Source organism: Budorcas taxicolor, chromosome 1 (genome assembly GCF_023091745.1).
Source record: "Budorcas taxicolor isolate Tak-1 chromosome 1, Takin1.1, whole genome shotgun sequence".
In the NCBI taxonomy this organism is placed as follows: domain Eukaryota; kingdom Metazoa; phylum Chordata; class Mammalia; order Artiodactyla; family Bovidae; genus Budorcas; species Budorcas taxicolor.
Genome location: NC_068910.1, coordinates 181,454,702 through 181,470,767, shown reverse-complemented (window position 1 = coordinate 181,470,767; position 16,066 = coordinate 181,454,702).

The following is a 16,066-nucleotide window of genomic DNA, read 5'->3' as shown; positions in this document are numbered from 1 at the left end:
AGCTAAAATTCTAGCTAAACTTTGGGTCGTTTTATTTCGAATTCCAAGTGGCATTCAGCAGGCAGGTGGGGAAAAGAGAGAGGAATGACCTTTAACCCTGAAGTATGGCAGTTGACCCTGAGCAGGACGTTAGGGGACACAACTGGAAAAATGAGAAGGAGCCCAGGTATGACGAAAATAAGAAATGTGGGAAGTAATGCTGAGGAAAGAGCTGCTATTCAGGTCAACTCCCAAGTAGCATGTGGCTCATCCAGGGCAGTTCTCACTTTCTCAAATCTAATATGGTGGAAACCTAACATGGCAGAAACAAGCTGGAGGTACAGTTTGAAAGAAAATTTGGTAAAGATCCTTATATCAGGTTCAGACCTGGGTTACCCATGTAGAAGAATGTCAGGCAGGACTATGGCCACCACCCAACGGCCTCTCTGAAACATTCAGGTGTTTAGATTTTATGTGGAGAAGTAACTGTCAGTCCAAGCTCCACTAGTTTTCTGGGCAAGCATACAGAGAGTGTCAGAGCAGTTTCGTGACAGTTAGATGCTGTTTCAGACGCTGCCTGAGCAGACCAAGTGATTCTACCTGGGTCTGAGGTTTTTGGATACCACAGCTGAATCTGGAAGGTGCTTTCTTTAAAGCTACTTATTCAAAATGTCTTAAATAAATGGAAGATCTCAAATCCTAAGACTCAAGAGTCTTCTCCTCTGAGAAGTGGTGTCTCTTAAACACCTTTCTGAGTCTGGGGTTATGGTTCCAATAGGATGAATGCAAAACCTGTTGTTGCCTTGCATTTCAGTATTTAGCCGACAGGTGGGGAAGAGAGAGGGGTGACTTTTAATCCTGAAGTATGGCTGATGCTGAAAAAAAACAAGAGACATTACTTTGCTGACAAAAATCCGTCTAGTCAAAGCTATGGTTTTTCCAGTAGTCATGTATGGATGTGAGAGTTGGACTATAAAGAAAGCTGAGCACCAAAGAATTGATGCTTTTGAACTGTGGTGTTGGAGAAGACTCCTGAGAGTCCCTTGGACTGCACTGAGATCAAATCAGTCAATCCTAAAGGAAATCAGTCCTGAATATTCATTGAAGGACTGATGCTGAAGCTGAAACTCTAATACTTTGGCCACCTGATGCGAAGAACTGATTCATTGGAAAAGACCCTGATGCTGGGCAAGATTGAAAGCAGGAGGAGAAGGGGACAATGGTGGCTAAGATGGTTGGATGGCTTCACTGAGTCGATGGACATGAGTTTGAGCAAGCTCTGGGAGCTGGTGATGGACAGCAAAGCCTGATGTGCTGTAATCCATGGAGTCACAAAGAGTCAGACACAACTGAGCGACTGAACTGAACTGAGCTGTACTGATGGCAGCTGACCATGAATATAGGGTCAGTATTTACTTCACTACCCTGATACAGGAACTTGAACTTGAAAGATGGCTGTGGAGAGCATTAAGTATTTTTTCCAAATATATATATCTTTTATTGAATGTTCTTTTAAAATTATTATTAAAGTACACATTCTGACCTCTGCAGGAAACTTCCCTTTGGTCCAGCCTTCCTCTACTTCTTGAGTAGTGAGTGACTCACCCCCGAGGGAAATCCCTGACTTGATATCTAACAGTGTTGACTAGTTTTGTCAGTTTTTACCCTTTATATAAGTAGAACATATACTCTTTTGTATCTGGCTTCTTTCGTTTTTATCACTGTTGTATAGTTGTGGATTGTATATTCTCATTGCTGTATAGTATTCATTGCCTGAATGTACCAGTCTATTGACTGATTATTCTGTTGATGGATTTTGGGATAACTTTCCAATTTAGGGCCATTATGAGTCATGCTGCTGTGAATTTTCTAGTTTATGACTTTTGGTGAGCACATGTTCACATTCTTTTGGTACTTCTCTTTTTATTTAATTTTTATTGGAGTAAAGTTGATTTACAGTGTTATGGTATTACAGTTTCTGTTGTACAGCAAAGTTAACCAGTTATACATAGACATGTTAATATATCTACTCTTTTTTAGATTCTGTTCCCAAATAGGTCATTGCAGAGTATTGAGTTCTCTCTGCTATATAGTAGATTTCTTATTAGTTATTGATTTTATATATAGTAGCCTGTATATGTCAACCCCAGTCTCCCAATTTATTTAAAAATAGTTTACCATTGCCAACATCTTCTTTGAGTCAGGAATTGTATGGTAGATGCTGTGAAGAATTAAAAGGGAACAATTCGGTGTGTCTAATGGCAAAGCTCGGGTGAGGAGTAAAGACAGTTAATGCAACTTTGGAATCCTGCATTGGCAAAGGGACTCTATCCAAACCTCAGCCCTTCCCATATATTCTGTCATTTAATCCTCCCAATGGAAGTTCCATTTTCTCTTCATTTTACAAATAAGGGAACGGAGGCATAAAGGCCAAATATCCTGCCCCGAGCCACATGGGCAGCAGGTGGAAAAACCAGAATTGAACCCAAGCTCTAGATGCCAGACCACTGGGGTTGTCACTCAGCTTTCTTGCTTTTCTGTACCTTCATCCTCCCATCTCTACTAGAAGGGTGGATTCTTCTCATTCACATGTAAATATGCCTCATCTTGTCACCTTAAAGTCAACTCTTCCTTGACTCACTGCTCTTTTCAGCTGCCTCCCTGTCTTCTGCCCTTTATTTCCATAGTTCTTGAAGGAGTTGGCTACTTGCATTGTCTGTTTCCTCACCTCCCACACACCCCTCACTTCATTCCAGCCTGGCTTCAGCTCCTACCACCCCGCCAGCCATGTTAGATCTTGCTAAGGTCTCCAGTGATCTTTGCAGCTAAGTCCAGTGTGTGTCACATAGTACATGCCGGTGTACGAAAGTCTCTCATCTCTTGACTTGAATAATGTTCCCATTTCTCATCCTACCAGTTGACTGTCTCCTCAGCCTGCCTCTTCTGCTGACCAGTCCTCATCTGTATGTCCTTTAAATATTGCAGTGACACGTGCCTCATCCCTGGGTTCCCTTCTAACTCCATACTTTTTTCCTTAATCTGTTCTCAAGGCTACATTTACCACGAACATCCTGAGCATCCCACGTGTGTACCCTTAGCTTGATCTTTCCTGTGAGTTCTAAACTGTCATATCAGACTGCCTACTCCACCCTTCCACCTGGTGTTTCCTGGGCGCTTGTAGCTTCTTGGGAATAAACTCATGATCTTCCCATCCCCCACCTGCTTCTTCCCTGGAGTTTCTCTGATCTAGTCTATGGCCCCAGCAGCTGTCCAACTGCAGAGTCAACCTGACGTCTTCCACTTCCTAGCCCCTGAATTTAATCATTCACCAAGTTCTTTAAAATATCTCCCAGTTTTCAAGTCTCTCTACCATTTCCAGCCCTAGACTCAAGTTACCTTTCTCTCTGGCTTGGAATAGTTTAATTCACTTCCTGAAAGGTCTGCTTTTATTCCTTCTTTGTAGTCCTTGCAGTGAGAGTGATCATTGGAAATCCTATATATAGTCCTAATACCTGCTCCCCGACTTAAGACCCTTTAAACAGTGACTTCTTATTGTTCTTGGGGATAAGGTCAGAACTCTGAACACTAGTTGTAATGCCTTGCATGACTGAACATTGTAATGGTTTGCTTCCCCAGCCTCCAGTCACCTTGGAACTTTCAGTTGTCATTCCTGCTCAGCCCCTCCCTTTCCACTCTTCCTACGACACAGCCCCTGCTTCCTATAACAGTGAACCCGCCCTGCAGATCTCCACTCAAACTTCCCTTCCTCTGAGAAGTCGTCCCTGAGCCCTCAGACGAAGTCAGGACCCTCTGATACGTGTCTCACAGCCTCTGTTACCTCTCTTTCACAGAGCTTTTTGTGACTGTAATGATTTCATTGTGTAAAGAGTTGCTTAGTTGTCTCCTCTGATAGAAACTGCCCCCATGTGGCTGTCCTCCCCTTTCCCAGCACCTCACATAGCCTCGTCCCTCTACTGCTGCTGCTGCTAAGTCGCTTCAGTCGTGTCCGACTCTGTGCGACCCCATAATTGGCAGCCCACCAGTTTCCCCCGTCCCTGGGATTCTCCAGGCAAGAACACCGGAGTGGGTTGCCATTTCCTTCTCCAATGTATGAAAGTGAAAAGTGAAAGTGAAGTCACTCAGTCGTGTCCGACTCTTAGCGACCCCGTGGCCTGCAGCCCACCAGGCTCCTCCATCCGTGGGATTTTCCAGGCAAGAGTACTGGAGTGGGGTGCCATTGCCTTCTCCTAACAGGGGCTCAAATAAAAGAATAAATGAATGACTTGCCATTCTCAGAATTTTCAGCTCCATCTCCTCTGATTATTTTTTGCTCATATTTTATCTGAGGCATTTAGACTGTTAATAAAAGTAAAACTAGATTATATTAATTGGGCCTATGTGGCTTCTGTATTACGAGTATCAGAAAAGTGAAACAGTAGCCTTCAGAGACAACGCAAAACAAGACCACAACGAGACACTACTTTACATTCACTAAGATGGAGGTAGAAAAAAAAGACTTGTCAGGAAGAATCTGGAGAAATTGAACTCTCATATGCACTTACAGGAGTGCAGAATGGTGCAGTCACGCTGGAAAACAGTCTGGCAGTTCTGTGGTATGTTAAAAGTGGAGTCGCCATATAACCCAGAAATTCCGCTCCTAGGTGTATGCTCGAGAAATGAAAACGTATGTTCACATAAAAACTTGTGCATGAATATTCATATCAGTGTTATTCATAACAGTCAAAGAGTGGAAACAACCTGTGTTCATAAACTAAATGGATGATTAAAATGTGGCGTATCTAAGCAATGAAATATTATGTAGCAATAAAAAGAAATACAGCATTTATACATGCAATAGTGTGGATGAACTTTGAAAACACTATGTCCAGTGAAAGAAATCAGTCGCAAAGGACCCTGTGATTCCATTTTTTATGAAATGTAGAATAAGCTACATAGGCAGACCTGTAGAGATCAATAGCAGATTCAGTAGGATTTGGGGAAATGAGGAGCGACTCCTCGTGGCATATTGTTTCTTTGAGGAATGATGAAAATGATCTAAAATTAATTGTGGTATTGCACATCTCTGTGAACATGTTAATAAAAACCATTGAATTGTGTCTTTTAAGGGGGTGAATTATATGGGATGTGAGTTATCTCTGTAAAGCTGCTAAAAAGAAAAAGATGGTTTACTTTTAAGGGTAAACCAAAAGCACACCACCCAGATGTTATTAACAATCTAACAACAGCATGAAGCCGTGACTCTGCTGTCTACATGTTTATTCCAGGGTCCTTGCTCTACATACCATGTTTGTACATGTTCTGATGTACAAACTGATGTTCTCAATACATCTGGAAGTCCTCAGTTTTGATGGGACATTTTATGTCTGTCCCCTCCCTTCCATTCATGGCACTTCACGAACTCAGAGCAGCTTATAGTTCTCCCCTCTTAGGATTATTGTGAGGATTAAATGGACTAATATATACAATGCACTTAATATTGTGCCCAGCACATGGGAAGTATACAATAAATATTTTTTATTATTATCCCAACCAAAAATTAGCAAATTTTATGTGGTTAAAGAAAATGAAGAGCTGTGGCTTATGTTTTGCAATTTAAGTGGCAGTTATTTGAGTACTTTTGACAGTTCTGTCACATGTCTGATACACTTATTTTTCCCTCTGAGAAGTGGAGGGGCATAGACCTACCGCTCTACTCCATCCGCACCCTATTACAACAGAGTGCAATAATGTAGATGAACACTAGGGGGCAACATGCAATTGCAGTTAAAAATCACACTTGCAATTCGGACCTTAAAAAAGAGTCAAAGGAAAGAGAAATGTCTTCCTTTAATATAATGCTTTATGGTATTCTTCTGTAGGAGGGAAAAATTATTACTGTATCAGAGGGGTGTTGCTTCCAGAAGGATGGCTTCAGCATTAGTCAGATTCTACCTATGTGTGTGTGTGTGTGTGTGTGTGTGTGTGTGAGTCGCTTAGTCGTGTCTGACTCTTTGCGACCCCACGGACTGTAGCCTGCTAGGCTTCTCTATCCATGGGATTTTCCAGGCAAGAATACTGGAGTGGGTTGCCATTTCCTTCTCCAGGGGATCTTCCCAACCAAGGAATCAAATCCAGGTCTCCTGCATTGCAGGCAGACTCTTTACTCTCTGAGTCCGGGAGTTGGTGATGGACAGGGAGGCCTGGCGAGCTGCAGTTCATGGGGTCGCAAAGAGTCGGACACGACTGAGTGACTGAACTGAACTGAACTGAACTGAGCTATATACATCTGCATAAAAAGGGTATATAACCATTTCCTCACACGCTACAAGCTTTGTGTACATGTGAGAACGCATAGCTTTTCCTGTTAGGTGGTCCCACAGATGGGAAGTGTTTGAGCTGCCCTTCAAAGCATTTTAACATAATATCTCGTCTCTGGGAGACCTAGATGTCCTTCAAATCCTAGGTTTCCCTGAAATTGCTGATGAGTTTCTGTTGAGGTATATGTGCCCCCACTTGAAATTAGTCCTCCAAGAGCAGGGACTATAGCCCCTCTTCATCTCTTGTCCCAAGAAGTTTGCAATACTCGACATGTCCCAGTGAAGCCGGAGAAGTGTCTACTGGACCAGACTGCTCTGTGAGCTGAAGCTGGAAAAAAAGGGAAATTAGGACCACCTTGAGTGTGAGCAATAAGACAACCCCAGTGAAGTTTCTTTAATTATTTTTCCTAAGGGAAAAAAAAAAAGAGTTTAGTCTCAGACTTCCCTGGTGGTCCAGTGATTAAGATTTTGTGCTTCCAATGCAGGGGGTGCAGTTTCAATTCCTGGGTGGGGATCTAAAATCGCACATACAGCGCTGTGTGGCCAAAAAGAAAAAGCAGTTCATGCTTCTAAGGAAAAAGCAGCAAAAAGAACACTTAAATTGCTCATCATGCTCATCCACCCAAACCTGGGCATACCACAAATTCCTTTTACCTTGTGTCAAAGCATAAAATATAAAGATATGTGTGTGTGTGTATATATATATGCACACATATATAGATATATAGTGTTTACATTTATGGCATAGAACATGGTATTCCATTACATGATGGTATTATCTTTATTTAACTAATCCCCCCCACTTTGGGAACTCAGGCTATTTCTAAATTTTGCTCTTTTAAAGAGCGGCCTGGTGAATAACCTTGTAGCAAAAGCTTACCCCACATTTTTTATTAGTTCTTTAGGATAAATTCCCAGAAGCAGAATTGCTGGGTGATGGGTAATTTACATTGTCACCCACAGTGACAGTGCCCTTGATCAGGTGAAAAGTTTTAATTAAACATCACACAGAATTCTATAATCTTGTCTCAGTAGTGTCATCACCACTCAAAACATTTAGTGAACTCTATGTTTGGTGATCCAGGCTATGACTCACACAAGAAAATAAATCTTAATCTCTCATCTTGCCTTTGATCTTGGACTATTCAGGAAAATCTAATTCATCACAAAAAAAAAACAAAGAAAGTAACCCTGGAGGATACTCGTGTACATGTGCCACCAGAGTCAGGAGGTAAGAACAGAAACACTTGCTGTGGTGGAGTAGGGGGCACATCAGAGCATAAGTGTTAGGGGCCCCTCAGGCCAGCTTTCATTGTATGTGTCCTGATAGAATTATTCAAAACTCATGTCATTGCACCTCATGTACTCTCCATGTGCCTCTCTCTTGATGCTTTCCAATTTGAAGGTTTTTTTCACCTATTATTTTTATAATTTTTTTTTTAATTTGAGTGGAATCATCTGAAGACCCCTTATGGGTTACAACAAAGAAGGCTCTCTTAACCGTTTTTTTCCTCAAAGGTTCCCAAGCTTCTCTTTCTTTAGGTCTTAAAGTGAAAGTGAAGTTGCTCAGTCATGTCCAACTCTTTGCGACCCCATGGACTGTAGCCTACCAGGATTCTCTGTCCATGGGATTTTCCAGGCAAGAGTACTGGAGTAGGTTACCATTTCCTTCTCCAGGGAATCTTCCCAACCCAGGGATTGAACATGGTCTCCCGTATTGTAGGTGGACACTTTACTGTCTGAGCCACCAGGGATATACATAAATAAAGAACTAAGCATTTCAAAATGTTTTCATAGGGTTTCTTCATGGAAGGTAAAGAGACACAGTAGCACCCAACTGGGGCTTAGTCTTTCTTTCCTTTTTTTTTTTTTTTTTTTTTTGATTTATCTTTTTGGCTGCACTGTGCAGCATGTGGGATCTTAGTACCCTGACCAGGGATCAAATATGTGCCCCCTGCAATGGCAATGCCGAGTCTCAACCACTAGGCCACCAGGGAAGTCTCTGGGACTTAGTGTTTCTATATGGAGGGTTTTTTTTGCTTGCTCCTTAGAAGAAAAGCTATGACCAACCTAGACAGCATATTAAAAAGCAGAGACATTACTTTGCTAACAAAAGTCCATCTAGTCAAAGCTATGGTTTTTCCAGTAGTCATGTATGGATGTGAGAGTTGGACCATAAAGAAGGCTGAGCACCGAAGAACTGATGCTTTAGAACTGTGGTGTTCGAGAAAACTCTTGAGAGTCCTTGGATTGCAAGGAGATCCAACCAGTCCATCCTAAAGGAAATCAGTCCTGAATATTCATTGGAAGGACTGATGCTGAAGCTGAAACTCTGATACTTTGGCCACCTGATGCGAAGAACTGACTCATTGGAAAAGACCCTGGTGCTGGGAAAGACTGAGGGCAGGAGGAGAAGGGGATGACAGAGGGTATGGTTGGATGGCATCACCAACTCGATGCAATGAGTTTGAGCAAGCTCCAGGAGTTGGTGATGGACAGGGAAGCCTGGCGTGCTGCTGTCCATGGGGTTGCAAAGAGTCAGACACGACTGAGTGACTGAATTGAACCGAACTGATGGAGGGGTTTAGACGTGGCTCTTGATTGATGCACTGATTTTTACTGTGATTTTATGCTTAGTTGGTGAAGTCTTGGTGAAGAGCTATTATTTTATGGAGGGAACAGGCTGAAATTAACTCAGGCCAACCATTGTTGCTGCCATGTATATTACTGTATTGCACAGAACTCCTCAGTGGCTCTTGGCAGCCTGCCAAGTAAAGCTGTGCTGCTTGGGCTGATGTTCAGGGTCCTCTGAATGTAACTTCCACCCTGTTTCTCCAGTTTAACATCTCCTACTCCTTGTGCAGCCCTGTGTGGAGGCTCTTCATCTTTTGGCCCATCTCCTTTCTCCAGCTGCTGCCATGGTAGCCAGCTTTGTACACATGTGACCCGGAAGTTCTCACGTAGCTGCACGGAGAATTGTTCACCTGTCCCTGACTCTGCAGTGTGGACACATTGGTCTCCTGGTTGCCTTCTGGGCATGTAAGGGACTGACCATCAGTGGGGCAGCCTCTGGTAAGTGGGGATGGGAACTGGAGCGTGAAGAGCCCCCTTCCTGTCTGTCAGCTGGGTGATTCTCCAGTCCTTCCACACGACTCCTCAGAAGTCCCCACAGGACTGTGCCTCAGGTGTCCGCAGCAGTGCCCGGCTGATAGCCCACCTCCATCCTCGGGCTGGTCTTCCCTCCTTGTCTGTTCCCCTCCCCCAGTCCCTCACCCTCATTTCCTGGGATCATTTCCCCAAATACACGGCATCGAAGCCTCTTCTAATGCTTCACTTGTTGGCAGGAATGACAGTCCCATTCTATTTTCTGATCATGTTCCTTGCTCTTGTCTCTTCATTTCTTTAATATTCATTCACAGGGAACATCTAGAATATTCCTTGTCGAGAGAAGGGCCCCCAATACAAAAAGGAATCAGGCCCAGGCTTGCTCCTGAGGTGACAGAATAAGTGGTCTGGTTTGGGGCATCTGAGGTTTTCTCCAGAATGTCTTTTTAAGGAAGGAATTTGCCGGGAGACAGTGGTGGAAGACGTTCTGTTTTGTTTTTGTATACAAAGATGGCTGAGGGAGTGGTGCAGACAGAGAAGTAGGGTGGTGAACATGGTCTGTTTGGGGACTGGAAAGTTGAGGGAGACTGGAGCGGAGGGCCTGGAATGTGCACATGCCCACAAGGTCAGGGAGGGCCCTGAGTGGCTCCTTACATGTTGCTTTCCTGGTCTGGCCTTCTGTTCTAGGTGGCCCTTGCTGGGCTGTGGCTGCTGACCAGGTGTGGGTGCTGGCTGGCATGGCCTTGGCACATGCCTCAGTCTGAGTCTCTCAGTACAGGAGCTCTGGGCAGCTGAGTCTCGCCTCACCCAGGCCATCCTGCCCCACAGCCAATCTCTGGAACAGCTGGCAGGCCCAGGAGGGTATGTCCTACACCCTTCTTGAATGCCCCAGATCATGCTGTGCAATCTGTTTATGTGTGTTTCTGTTTTCTTTGCTCTGAAGCAGTCCTGCTGTGGGGGTCTTTATGCTGAGCCCGTCCCGCTGTGGTCACCATGCTGCTCCTGGCTCAGGGACAGGCCAGTGACTTTACAGTGGGGCAGGGTGTCTGGTAGCTGTCCCATCAAGCAGACCCCATCTTGGGGACTTGAAATTAAAAGACGCACAGAGATGGCAGCAGAGAGAAGCAGTGAGGATGAGACAAGGTGAGCAGAGGGGAGCAGCGTTGATGGCAGGACGAGCAGGGAGATGGTGGTTGAGTCCCAGTGATGTGGCCATACCAGGACCTGTGAGACAGTGAAGGATCCCCAGAGAGCCCTGGAGGGTCTTTTTGTTTCTGAACTAAACCCCAACCCTCACCCCAACTCTGATCTCCTGCACCCCCCGCAAGGCCAGTTCAACTGGAGGTCAAAGGACAAGGCAGTTATGAGGATACAAAACCCAGAGGTCAGCCCGCCAGGGCCCAGGGCAGGTGGTGAGGGTAGGAGCAGAGATACAGCCCTTGGAGCCTGTCTAGCACCCGTGCTGGCTGAGGTGGCTCTGACTCTTGTGACAGTAAACGCCTGTCACTTTAAGACTCGGCCGGTCTCCATTCCTTGCAAGCAGAGCAGCCCGACACAGCACAGTGGGGAGGGCCACTTGGTCTCCTGGTTCCCAGAACGTCCTCCTACGTGCCCACAGAGGGCCAGTACTTGTCAGCAAGGCCTCTGTTGGGCCATGGCTGAAGGAACCCCAGAGACACATCAGGCCTTTTTAGTTACACTGTGAGCTGTTTATTCACCATGTAGCTATACTTAGGAATGAAGACTCTCACAAGGACTCCTTCCCTGTATTTATCTACCGAAGTTTATTCTGTCAAATCAAAAAGAACACTCTGAGTACCCTTCCCCCCACCCCAGAAGTTTAAAAAAGGAGATTAAAAAAAAAAGAAATATACACCAGCTCTCTCAGGGCAGCTGGCCTCCTTCAGGAACCAGCTGAATCTCCAGGGGACAAGAGCAAAAGCAACTTTAGGTTCAGAATGCTGAGTCATATGGAGCATGGGCTGGCTGCTGTGGGAGGCGATTAGGGAAGAAAACTGCTGTGTGTGTGAGTGTGTGTGTGAGAGGGAGAGAGAGAGAATATTTACGAGGAGGAGGTGTGGACTGGAAGGCGGTGCCCAGCTTGGATCAGGGAGGAGGCCAGGCCCACACCAGACTCCTCACTGGGGCCCTTGTTTACTCAGCCAGTTGTGCCAGACCCCAGGCTTCCCCGAGCTCACTGTTGTAACATCCCTGTGGTGTCACCCCTATTGTCCGGTTCAGGACCCTGGGGCTCCAAGTTCCCTAAGCCAGCGAACGAGTATGTTAAGCTATGGAAGTGACAGTCACTCAGTCGTGTCCAAGTCTTTGTGATCCCGTGGACTGTAGCCCCCCAGGCTTCTCTGTCCATGGGATTCTCCAGGCAAGAATACTGGAGTGGGTTGCCATTCCCTTCTCCAGGCGATCTTCCTGACGCAGGGATTAAACCTGGGTCTCCTGCATTGCAGGCAGATTCTTAACCATCTGAGCCACAGGGGAAGCCCTAAGATAGGGATGTTGGTTGATGCTGTCAGGGTTAAAGTGAAGCAACAAACACATTTGTCAGGATTTCACTAGTTCATCCACTTCATCAAGGATACGAGTGACTTTTTTGCTGAACTGGGTAAGAGTTTTAGAATCCTGGGAAAATATTTCCTCATTTTTTGGTTCTATTTGCAATGTAATGGATCCCAAATGTGGCACACTTTTAAGTGAATGCTGCGCTATTAACACTTTCTCCTTCACTTTCTTAGATCTAGATAACAAGACAAGAAATAAAACCCCAGTCTGTAGCATTTGCCAATTCCTGCGGTATAAATATTCCTACTATGGCACATTTCAAATTACCGACACGACACTGCTGAGAGTGATGCAGATTTGGGAATAGAAAGGCAGGGCACGCCTTTTATAGTATTTTCACCATACAGACACAGTAGATGTAAATGACCAGAATAGCCCGGGTAGTCGTTAGATGTAGCAAAATAATTGGGAATGTGTGAGTATTTAATACTTTTGTGTTTCATATAATTTATTAAATTACAAATTGCTGTAACTTAGTTTTTAATAAGAACTGTGTTTATCACCTGGGTCTCCAGATTCTTCAGAAATTCTCTCACCACTGGTGTGTGTCAGCTCCAGTACATCAGATTGTAGCCTTATCTTAAAACTTGGCAAGTCACACACGCACCATGTGGAGCCAAGATCCTGAATCATTTCTGCTATTCTCAGATGTACACACACCACTATGCCCCACCTCAGTGAAAGAGCAGAGTTTGTCCCTCGTCTTACTTCTCTAACTTCGTGTCCTGTACTTTCCTTCTCACTGACTCTGCTGCCTAGAGGTTCCTTGAACACACTGGGCTTGTCTACCTCAGGACTTTAGCACTTGCCATTTTCCTGGCCTAGAATGTTCTTCCTCCAGCAGTCTGCATGGTTCATTCCCCTGCCTCCTTCAGATCTTTGTTCAGATGTCACCTTCTCAGTGAGGTTTTCCCTGCCCACCTTGCTTACAACTGCAGCCCCTCCTTTCTGTTTGCCTGCTGACCGTCTCTCTTCCTTGCTTTATTTTTCTCCCTAGTGTCAATTACTTTAAATGTATCACACTGTACAAATCCTCCTATTTATTCCTTTTCTTCATTGCCTGTTTTCATCCATGAGGATGTAAGTAGTTCAAAGGCTAGATATTTTTTGCACGTTTTGCTGGATCCTATGTGTATAGAACAGTGCCTAGCACAAGATGGGTGGTCAATATATACTGTTGTGTAAATAAATGATTGAACAGTAGATGCCCAGTAAATATGTATTGAATAAACAGATGAATGTTGCCTCAAGGTCTGGAGGCATCAGATTACCAATGGAGGATTTAAAAACTGTATGTTTGTATGTATGTATATATATATATGTGTGTGTGTGTATGTGTGTGTGTGTGTGTGTATGAGAGTTTTATTGAGATGTAGTGTTCACCCACTTGATGCTTACAATTTAATGGCTTTTAAAAATTATTGATATATTACTATTTATTGATGCTTTATTGATTAATTATTTGTTTATTGAGCAACTGAACAACAACAACAAATTGATTCCTTCCACTATATGGATTCAATTTTTGGCTGTGCTGGATCTTTGTTGCTGCATGTGGGCTTTCTTTGGTTGCATCAAGGAGGTGTTACTCTTCATTGCAGTGCAAAGGCTTTTCATTGTGGTGGCTTCTCTTGTTGCGGAGCACAGGTTCTAGGGTATGTGGGTTTCAGTAGTTGTGGCACATGGGCTTGGTTGCCCCACAGCACATGAGATCTTTTTGGATTAGGGGTCAAATCCATGTTCCCTGCTCTGGTAGGCAGATTCCTAGCTACTGGACCACCAGGGAAGTCCAGACAATTCAGTGGGTTTTTTTAATGTTTTCAGAGTTATGTGAGCATCAATGATACCAATTTTAGAACATTTTTATCACTCCAAAAAGAGCCTCATGCCCATTAGCAGTCACTCTCCATTGCCTCCAAATCCCCCCAGCCCTAAGCAACCATTAATTTACCTCCTGTCTTGATAGACTTGACTATTCTGTACAGTTCATACATATGGACTTGTACAACATGTGACCTTTCATATCTGGCTTCTTTCACTTAACATAGTCTTTTCAAGGTTCATCTATGTTATGGCATATATTAATACTGCTTTATACTGGTGAATAATATTCCACTATATGGATATATTAAGTTTTATTTATTCATTTGTCAGTTGATGTATGTTCAGATTTGTTCCACTTTTGGGGCTATAATAGATAATGCTACTATGAACATTCATGTACAAATTTTTGTGTGGGTATATGTTTTCATTTCTGTTAGATATATACCTAGAAATTGAGTTGTTGGGTCATATGACACTCTTAAGTTTAATATTTTAGAGAACTATCCATCATCTATGTAGATTTCCAATTTCTTCACATCCTCAGCAATTCTTGTTAGTATCTGTTGATTCTATTATAGCCATATTCAGTTCAGTTCAGTCGCTCAGTCATGTCTGACTCTTTGAGACCCCGTGAACTGCAGCACACCAGGCCTCCCTGTCCATCACCAACTCCTGGAGTCCACCCAAACCCATGTCCATTGAGTCGGGATGCCATCCAACCCTCTTATCCTCCATTGTCCCCTTCTCCTGCTGTCCTCAATCTTCCCCAGCATCAGGGTCTTTTCATATTAGGAGGTAAGAAGTCATTTGTTAATTTGGTTTGCAGTTCTTTTTTCTAAATGAAGTATACTTGATTTACAATACTGTGTTAGTTTTAGATAGATGTACAACACACTGTCTTGGCTATTGTAAATAGTGCTGGTTTACATTTCTTTGGTGACTGACAATGCTGAGCATCTTTTCATGTGCTTATTGGCTATTTGTGTGTCTTCTTTGGAGTCATGACTTTGCCAGTTTTTAAATTAGGGTTGCCTTTTTGTTGAGTTGTAAGAATTCTTTATATATTTTGCATACTAGACTTATTAGATATATCATTTACAAAAATTTTTGTGCACTGTTTTTCACTCTCTTCTTGATGGGTGTTCTAAGCACAGATGTTTTAATTTTGATGGTGCCTTATTTACCTCAGTTTGCTTTTGTGTCTCGTGCTTTTGCTGTCACATCCAAAAACAATCACTTAACCCAAGATTATAACGATTTATACCTTAGGTTTTCTTCTAAGAGTTTTATAATTTTTGCTCTTACATTTAGGTCTTTGATTCACCTTGAGTTAACTTTAATGCATGGTGTGAGGTAGGGATCCAACTTAATTCTTTTGCATGTACATATCCAATGGTCCCAGCACAATTTGTTGAAAAAGCTATTTTCACCCATTGAATTGTCTTGGCATTGTTGTCTAAAACAAGGGGAGATTTTAAATCAGATTTTTGTGATCAGGTTTATTTATTTGTGATTTATTTTCCTGGAAGCATTGAGAAGTCTAGTTAAAGTCTATTTATGTAGAAGGCAGGAAATGCTTTCAAACTATTTTAAGAATAAAGGGAATGCTCTTAATGCCTAGACTGTGATTTTTTTCAAAATGTTTTACCTTTTATTCTGAAATTGAGGTATAATTACATATAATATTTTATTAGTTTTAGGTATACCAAGGAATGTTTCAATATTGCAAAATGACCAATGAAATAGCTCTGTTTAACATTTGTCACCATACATGGTTATAAAACTTTTTTTCTTGTAGTGAGAACTTTTAAGATTTACTCTTTTCGTAACTTTCCTATATGTAATACAGTATTATTAACTATGTGCTTCCCAAGTGGCTCAGTGGTAAAGAATCTGCCGGCCAACCAGGAGACTTGAGTTTGACCCCTGGGTCAGGAAGATCCCTTGGAGAAAGAAATGGCAACCAACTCTAGTATTCTTGCCTGGAAGATCCCATGGACACAGGAGCCTGGGCTACAGTCCATGGGGTCACAAAGAGTCGGACACTACTTAGCTAGTAAACAACAACAACAATTGTAATTATTATTAGTAACTATTGTCACTATGCTATAGATTGCTTTCCCATGACTTATCTACGTTGTAACTTTTGACCCCCTTCACCCATTTTGCCCACCCTCAACTCCTTTCTCTAACCACAGATCTGTTCTCTGAACCTATGAGCTTTCTAAATTTTTGTTTTCATTTTTAGATTCCACATTATAAGT